This window comes from Gastrolobium bilobum, unplaced genomic scaffold, assembly GCF_033153095.1.
Source record: "Gastrolobium bilobum isolate Gb01-03AN ecotype WA unplaced genomic scaffold, APGP_CSIRO_Gbil_v1 utg1929, whole genome shotgun sequence".
NCBI classification, from domain to species: Eukaryota; Viridiplantae; Streptophyta; class Magnoliopsida; order Fabales; family Fabaceae; genus Gastrolobium; species Gastrolobium bilobum.
The window spans coordinates 157,885-167,072 of record NW_026898961.1 but is presented as its reverse complement, the minus strand read 5'-3'; the positions used below and the strand labels follow the sequence as shown (position 1 = coordinate 167,072).

The window sequence follows — 9,188 nt, the reverse complement described above, 5'->3', positions numbered from 1 at the left end:
AAATCCTTTTCGCAAACGTTTCAACATCTGTTTCCAAAATACTTGCTGGTCATAAAATCGTAATGCAATAATAAAATCATAGTTCACAGTAATACAAGCTTCTCAATTTCATACAGTCATCCATAAAATATCACATCAATAGTAGCATGCCCAAACAGTAGAAGCCAACAACAAATATCCAAGTCCTCAAAAGCTTTTACGTCCTCCTGCCATTTTGTAAAAATAGCAGCCCCAAAGGGGTGAGAGAAAATCCCAGTAGTGTGGCAACAAAACCATAATGCAACAATATTAACTAGGCACAAAATCATAAATAGTCACTTCAAACATTTAATCCTTTTCATCATATATCATAACGCGTATATAACGCCATTTTTCCTTTACGCTCATAGCACCGTCGTGCGCGTAGCATCACAGTGGGTATTCCTAATGGCTCCCATGAAGGTGAATCCCACTGTGGAACCTATGCGGACTGAAGCCAAGTGTCCCCTCTCCTGGTACCAGGCATGCCTATATGATGCATGCTCAGTCACATGTCCTCAATACAAATATATATATATTCAAGATGTCATGAATCAAGTATACATGCCATGTTATGCAATCGCACCCAACAGAAAAATGTATTATGATGTAAAATGCATGCATATATCATATCATCCTTTCATATTCTTACCATTGGCTCATCATCATCATAACATACATAGAACAAATGTGAGCAACACATCACAATTCCATACACTAGCCAATAGTCACATTAGGTAATACCGCCTACACATACCTCGTACGGCGAAACTTACTTTACCGATTCACAACGAAACAGTCCAACGTCTCAAGGATTTTTCGCACCTAATTTATAGTATAATAAATCAGTGTACATTCAATTTATTCAACCAAATTCCCAAGCTTAAGATCCCTATAACATTCGGCCATAATGTTCCTTTTCTACAAATTATTTTGACTCTAATTTACCTTTATACATTTTTAAAAGTGAGAAATTATTTTAATATTTCCAATAGATCAGAATCGGTTTTTTATACTTTTCATAGGGATATTTCTAACTTTAATTTTTAATAAAATACAGCCGCCCCCTTCTAAAATAAACAGTGATAAATCCTAGTAGTGTGCATCTTCTTCAGCAAAACAGTGAGTATTTCTGTACAAAACAATGGACATTTTTCTTCAGCAAACAGTGGCAGTTTTATAACAAAACAGTGAGCAGAAAACTAAGATACAACAACATTTTCTCAAGATAATAAATATACATGCTGTCTAATCCATTTCATCGGGAAACAGTGAGAGGAAACATATTACACAACAACATTTTTCTTAGCCTAAATCCAAGTACAAGATTATCTATTCTCAAGTTTAACTAATCATACATGATGCGCTCAAAATGAGTCCAAACATGCTGTCTTTTTAAGGTTTCATTTATGCTAAGTTTAATATAATAAGATACCACTACAGTATGGTCCAGCCCTCTCAAATGTTCTAAACCAAAACAAAACACAAGGAAGGAAGGTGACTTACGGTTCTTTTGCCCACAACTAGCAACTCAACTTGACAAGAATAAAATAGGAAGAGCTTCCGCAACTCAATGCTCCTTCGTTCAGCCTAAATGCCGCACGATGAAAGTAGAGACTTCTCCAAAATAAGATCTAAGCATGCAACCACCAAAAGGTCTCATGAGAGTCTTGTGTGAGTAGGAGAAACAAGAGGAAGGGCTAGTCACTCACCTAGGGTCTTTCAGCCAGCAGAGGAATGGAAAAGAGATGACGTTTTGTCCTTGCTTCTCACTCAAAATTCACGGTTTCAAAAAGAAAAGGGAAAGAGGAAACCAACGACTAGAACTTAGGGTATAAGAGGAGTAGGTTACGGTTTTGATGTAGAGAATAGAAAGAGAAAAATTAGGCTATAACTTGATGTTCCTTCTATGGTGGTGCCACGGTTTGGGTAAGAAAACAAATGGAATGAGTTTGAATTTGGTTCTTCCTTCTTTGATGGTCACGGCTAGGAAGTGTTTTAACAAGATCACTCTTGGCTCTCTATTTAACGTTTGGAGGGTGAAAGATTGAGAGTTTAAATGTTGTTTTAAAGTACACAAGACCAGAAATTATACTATCTCCTTCTCCATTAGTCGCACACGGAAAGGTGAGATAAGATGGTGACTTGTTGACCAATAACATTTCATGCACTCTGACCTTTAGCCCCTTCATTGGTTGTATGACTAATGTTGGACATTTTGGTGAAATAAGGCTGAAAAGTGATGGAGATTTCAGCAAGCAATGTCAGCTCTTTATTTTCCTTCTAAGCGCATGTGAGGAGAGATAGAGTGTTTGACTTGAGACTTTTAAAAAGTGAAATTGGATCAGAATTTTTCTGATGCTATTTGCCCATTCTAGCGCACATAGTTAGAGGAATAAGGATAAGGTTTGTTCCATGTAAACAAAAGGAAACTAGATGGCACACTTGGATTGCATGGAGAGATTTTATCTTGCCACCTCATGGACATACAAGGCTGAGTTGGGTTTATCTTCAATCAGAATTTTCTGATGCTTTCTTACAAATTCCACGCCTAAAATAGAGTGAATAGAATAGGTAAACACTTGTCTTTTTCATCCTCTTTAATCGCATAAAGTGAGGGGCTGGGTGCAGAATTTTTTTGCCCAACTAGTTAATATGCAGGCTGCCCTTTTTCAGCTCATTGGTTGCATGATTTAAAATGGAAAGGTTTTGGAAGATACAACAAGTTATCAGCCTTCTCTTTTTGGTCTAACCCAACGCATGTGAAAAGGGAGAAAGATGAGAGTGATGCTGACTTCTCTTGGATAAAGACAAGCAAAGGTTCAACCTTGTTTCTAAGTTCTATGCGTACAAAAAGGAGAGGAAATAAGAGGGGTTTTGGCCATGTGTAGGTCTTTATCCAATGGTGAGTTGCCTTCTAAGGATTCTTAGGATAAAGTGATGAGGTCAAACATTTAGGGCTGACTTGTGAGATTAAAATCTCAATTTAAACATCAGAATTTGTGACCAACTTATGCGCACATGTGTAGGAAGATAAGGGTGTAATTTTGCCAAGTGTGAACACTACCAAACAAAGGCTGATTAGTGGGAATTACTTAGGATATTTGTAGGGATAATAGACAATGGGCTTGGGCTGCACCTAGAGTTCTTTCTAAGGTCCTAAGGCTTCGGCCAACACAATGCTAGGACCAAAATGTACAACCCAAAATACTACTTAGACACTAATCCAATAACATTTTCGGTTCACATAGATCTTATTTAATATCATGTTTTCTTTTCTTTGATATACTACAGTTAATACATTCCCTTACTTTAATAATTAAAGTTTCATATGCCTAAAGTACTTACAACATTGCAATTCAACCAACTTCCTAACCAATTTAATTTCCCTTAATGGAAAATAGCTATGTAGTGCGAAAATCATACATGTATCCTCATAAAATTCGAATCTCACATAGGCATCTATATTCTTCCTAGTTTCACATATATAGCTATATATATATTTTAATTTTACGTGGGATGTTACACACATAACCTTACACCATAGGCTTACAAAATGTACCATCCAATCCTATGTAGATACACACACACACATATAAACTATTACATTACAACTTTACAAGTTTTTTCAAAATGAAAGTTAACATCATGTTATCCAAACAAATATACATAGTCATCAAAACATATGCATTATCATTAAAGCTCCTCCAGCCTAAGAGCCTCTAGCTCTGTACAGGTCTCTTGGCCTGTGAGGAATCTCTTGTTGCTGGAGTACCTAAAATATGTCCCAAAAAAGGAGTGAGATACAAATCTCAGTAAACCCTGGGTTCTTGGAGTAATTCTTCACCCAAGAGTTCTCTTTCTACATAAAAGGTTTTAGTACATATGGCATAAAAGCAACATATAACTAGAAGGATGTATAAATGATTATGGATCCATGCAACTAGTCCACTACGAATCCATGCAACTAGTCCATCTTGGACCCATGCTCCAAAAGCACAATCCTAACTCCGATGGGATGCCTCCAAAGAGTAGAATACTTCTAAGGGTTGTCCCTCAATGAATGAAATCCCCAAGGAAAGCCCATGTTTCGATTGGCCAAATAACTAAATAATCAAATCACACACATTCCACCTCTAGTGCTTGTCCAATGGTGCACTCACAATGACACAACAACTGTAATAACCCGTTACATACCGGTAATGTTAACATTACATATGGTATTAAGCGCAGTTACAATCACATTAATAGAGTTAATTAAATTACGGGTAAACTTTTTCCTTTATTACTTCCTTGTTGTTAACAATTAATCATTTCTGTAATCAATTAAAATCAACACCGTAATTATAATTGCAAAACTCGCGGAAGCATAATACTTATTCTTTTTAACCCCTCCGAGCAATACCATCAACTCCGGGTTATAAAATAACATCTTTTTCAAATTTGCAGTGAGGTAATCGATTACCATCCTCAAGATAATCAATTACCATCATGTTACTGTAGAAGTCATAAGCTCAATTTTGGCTCCCCTGTTTTGGGTAATCGATTATCATACTCAAGGTAATCGATTACTGAACTAGGTAACCGATTACCATCCTTAAGGTAATCGATTACCAGACCTCATAGTGGCTGAAATCTGCGTCCCTTGCTTCAGGTAATCGATTACCACACTGAAGGTAATCGATTACCCTACTGGGAAATCATATTTTGACAGCTTTTTGAATTCAAAAGAGACTAAGTATCTCACTCCTAACACTTTAATACCCAATATAAAACCTGTACAATTACAAATGTAGGCCATAGGCCCTTCCATCATGCATACACCTTGTACAATGTATCAATTACAAGATTCACCATTTCATTGCCATTTAAACATCATATGGCCAATTTACATCAATAAGTCTCAAATGCCACAAAACATAATGTGTGGCCATGGACAAGTCCCATGCTCACCAAGATACCAATATACACAAGAGGCGTGAATCTAGTCATGAACACCAAAAGCATGGCAATATCAACATGCAATATGTTCATAACCTAAGTCCAAAATACTAGATACAATGCTATGTGCATCAACTATAACTCTCCAAAATGCTATGCTTTCCATATGCACACCCTGATCAACTCATCCTCTATACAGGCCTCTTGCCCGAAGATCCTCCATGCTCACTAGAACCTGAAATGATGCCCCCAAACGCGGGGTGAGATATACGAATATATCTCAGTAACCCAGAGGTTCTAGAGATTACTCCGCCTAACGACTCACTCAGATGTAAATCAATAACATATTATAACAACCAAAAAGGGATAAAGTAAGGGATTTAGTGAAGTATGGATGCATAAGGAGTAAAATATATGATGAAGCTGGAATGGTCGATGCCAAAGCCATGCAACATACAGCCTATTGGCCTCGACATATAGCCTACGGGTTCTCATCCAAGGAAGTGTTCCCAGAACATCAACCAAGGCACCCTTCCATCCATATACACCCGAGACATTCCTAGAGTGCTCCTCAACGGATGACACCCCATGACCCCAGGTCAACTGGAACTCCCTCACGGAGACCTATCCAGTGGAAGTCTGTAACGCCTGAAGGCAACAATCAACTGGCCAGAGACATGGTACATCCTATGTACCACTATACATACATAAATGCATGAGTATGTTATAATATACTATCAACATACACCTCAACCCACAACCCTCAAGGGGCATGGTGGAGCACACACGAGGACTAACCCCAGTACCAAGAGATTACCTCAAGTAACTCCTTCACAAGCTCCACTTCCTTGCTCCTCAAGAAAGCTCTCCAACGTAAGCTTCAAGCTTAATCCTCCACTATGGAATCCGTGAGAGGAAATCTACAAGACCATATACAATATGATCAATTAATAACCCGCATAGCAAGCAATTCAATTTCACAACAATAATACCCAAACCTATCCACTTAGGCCTAAAGGATATCTTACATTTATTTCAACTATTCCACTCATTTTAGTCATTAAACTAACTCACCACTCCACCATTTATGCACCAAGGCATCAACCATTGATTACACAATATTTCTTCACATCATTTCCCCCAAAATTTCCTATAGGTCGATGGGTTCCTCCTCAATAACCTACGGGAATTTTCAACTATTTTAATATGATTTCACCATCATTAATGATCCTCATTAATATCCCAACAACAACCATTAATTTCCAACCATCACATTTATGATTTTTAAGACAATTTCTATCATAAATTTGCCTAAGTTACTAAACATATCACCTTAAATTTTTAATGCTTCAATCATCATTATTTATCATTCTAAGCATTAAATTCCAAAAGAGCAACATCATTAAAAGCAATGTTATTAAGACCAGCTCAGACCGACCGGTTCAACCATTGCAGTATCTGTAACAATGATGAGAACTGAAAAGTTATTCCATTTTAACGAATTTCTTATTATTCTTCAATGCACTTCTTGTCACTAAGCTTCATCCCTTGGAGCTCTCTAGCTGTACTTTTCTAATATTAGTCTGAACTTCGAGCACTGCTCTTTCTCTTCTATTCGATCTTCACTTCTTATTTATAGAACAGTTTTAAGAGTTTGATATTTTTCTTTTATTTGCTCTTCTAAAATTTTACTAAATCTTCAACTCCTTTATTTAATTTTAATTGTAGTGGTAGGGGTCACATTCTTATATGTAACACCTTATCGGTTATCTTTATGCATAATTACAGTGCAAAGGAAAACAATTGCAATGGTTGCACAAGCTAAACAAGAATGACTCTTGAAATTGAAACATTGAATTAGCTTCCCAAGTCGCCCAAAGCTTATATAGTAGCTTGCTTTTTCATTCTATTAAGGTAGCATGTACTTGGTAAGATGACTTATCTTTAGAAGTTAATTTTAGGAATTTTAAGGACATGGTCAGCAACATGTGCTAGCAATTTGATTTGTTTGTTTTCTGTTGATAGCTACAAGAGCTATTGTTGTAATAGATATTAAATGTCTAAGGATATGATAAGTATTAAATGTTTGTCTGATCCTTTGTTGGATAATAATGTGTGATTTATTATTTTTCATATTAGAATATTTGGAACTGGTATATTTTTTATGGATATTTGAGTATGTTTATAATTTTTTAATATAAATTATAAATTTGTATATACTTACCAGGTCATGCGGTTCAACTAGTGTCCCAATGACCCAGTACCTCGACCGGTTCAATAACCGGGTCGAGTTTAATAACATTGATTAAATGCCCCCAACCACATCAACCAACCAACACATACACTTAGGTTTTACCAAACTGTGATCTCTTCATAAACCAATTAAAAGTTGGAAAGCTTACCACCAATAGCTTCCTATGGTCCAAGGAGATGATTTCCAACCAATGGATCAAACCAAAAAAACACCAAAATTCCCCAAAATGCCCAAATTTTCGTGGCTGAAAATGGGGATTATATCCTCACACAGTGCTCCTCACAAGATGCACTCTACATAAAAGTCACTCACAAGATGAAGGGGAACAACTTTGTAGTTGAAAGTTTCTCTCAAAAGTGTCTAAAAAAAGAGATGAAAATTCAAAAAGTCCAAAGCCTCTTCAATGGCTAAGGATCCCGGCGGTGGAGAAGATAAGAGCATAGGGAAACTTCAGATTTTGTGTCTCACTTTGCCTATTCAATCACTTACATCACTTAAGTGGGTCCCACATGTCACTTAACTTTCTTAAATCATCCATTTTAATCCACAAATTCATAATCTACATATTTTTCTCATTCAAATCATATTTTTACTTCCTAGAAATACTGATCTATTTTCGCTCTTATCGGTAAAATTATACCGCTCATATTTTACACCGGTAAAATCACTATTCATCAAATTTTCAAAAATTTGCCTAACCACTCAATTTCTCGTTATGAATCCATTTTCAGTGTTAGTTTTTTCATTTGAGACATTCTACTCAATTTTTCCTTTCCTAGGGTTACGTGTTTGACAATTTACTATTTTATCCTTTTTACGTATTTTGGTTCTAAATTTAGGATTTTCCTTAATTCTACCCTTTAATCCACATTTTTATATATAATTATACGTTTTAGAAATATTAGGTGTTATAACAACTGTATATGAATGCAATTATATCATACAACTAACATACCAATAATCATCCAAACACATAACCATAGCCCCACTAGGCCATGGTAAAACAACCAAGAGGGATAAAAGCCCAAGAAACAAAGGTTTATCTCTTGAAGCAATATGCTATAGCACTTTCCTTATCTAACTTAGTTAGTCCAATTCACAATCTCTCAATACCAAAAGTTACCTATTTAAAGGATGCAATCCATTTATCAACATATACAATCATACATATTATTAAGTTATTAAGTCAAAGCTTGAGTATCTCCAAAAACATGTTTTTTGAATATTCACCCTACATTTGACAATTCAAGGCTTAAAGCCCAAATGACTTATCCACACTAGGTAATTTCACCAATGCAATCTATTCAAGGTATACATCAATCAATTGCACACATATATCATAATATATTCAACAAGCCAAGACTTCCAATTTTCTATCGAAGTCTTAGGTTTAGTGACTTACCCGATCTTGATGATTCAAGAATCCAAGTTTTGGTCACTTGGTTGCTCCAATAGATGCTCTCCCATCACAACCTTTCTTGGTTCACCACTATCACATCAAACAACAATAATCATCACCAATATTCATTCTCAAGACTCAAAACACAAGAAACCTACACTTTGTACATAAGCTAAATTTCAAAAGTGTTTCTAATGAGGTTTTTAATGTTTTTCTTCTATCAAGAATATCTCCTAACATATTTTGTGAAGGCATCTATCTTCGTTTTCACCACAACACCTCCAACCATGAAAGTCCTTTACTTTATTCTTGACCAATTTTTGAAAATGCATCAAATGGTGGTTTCATGGTCCCCCCCCCCATTAAATACACTTCCTTATCATTTCTTCCAAAACAACCCAAGCCAAATTCAAGTCATAACTCATGTTGTTTACTATTTACTCAAGAACCTTAGTTATTGGAATCATCATAAAAGCTAAGGAAAAGTTGAGTTTCTTACCAAGAAATGCCTAATAAGTATCAATGGAAGACTTCCCAAGCAAGAGTGAAAGCAAAGCTCTCCTCCTCCAAGGTTAT

The 9,188-nt window shown here is 36.0% G+C and overlaps 1 long non-coding RNA gene across 1 annotated transcript; it reads right to left on the bottom strand.

Moving 5' to 3' along the window:
- Nucleotides 1–781: 781 nt before the first annotated feature.
- On the bottom strand, nucleotides 782–9,177 carry LOC133285815 (uncharacterized). Its single transcript, XR_009748055.1, has 3 exons — nucleotides 9,112–9,177; nucleotides 8,616–8,702; nucleotides 782–843 (listed from the first exon to the last, which is right to left on the bottom strand). It is a non-coding gene; the product is annotated as an uncharacterized LOC133285815 (long non-coding RNA).
- Between the last annotated feature and the right edge of the window lie 11 nt (nucleotides 9,178–9,188).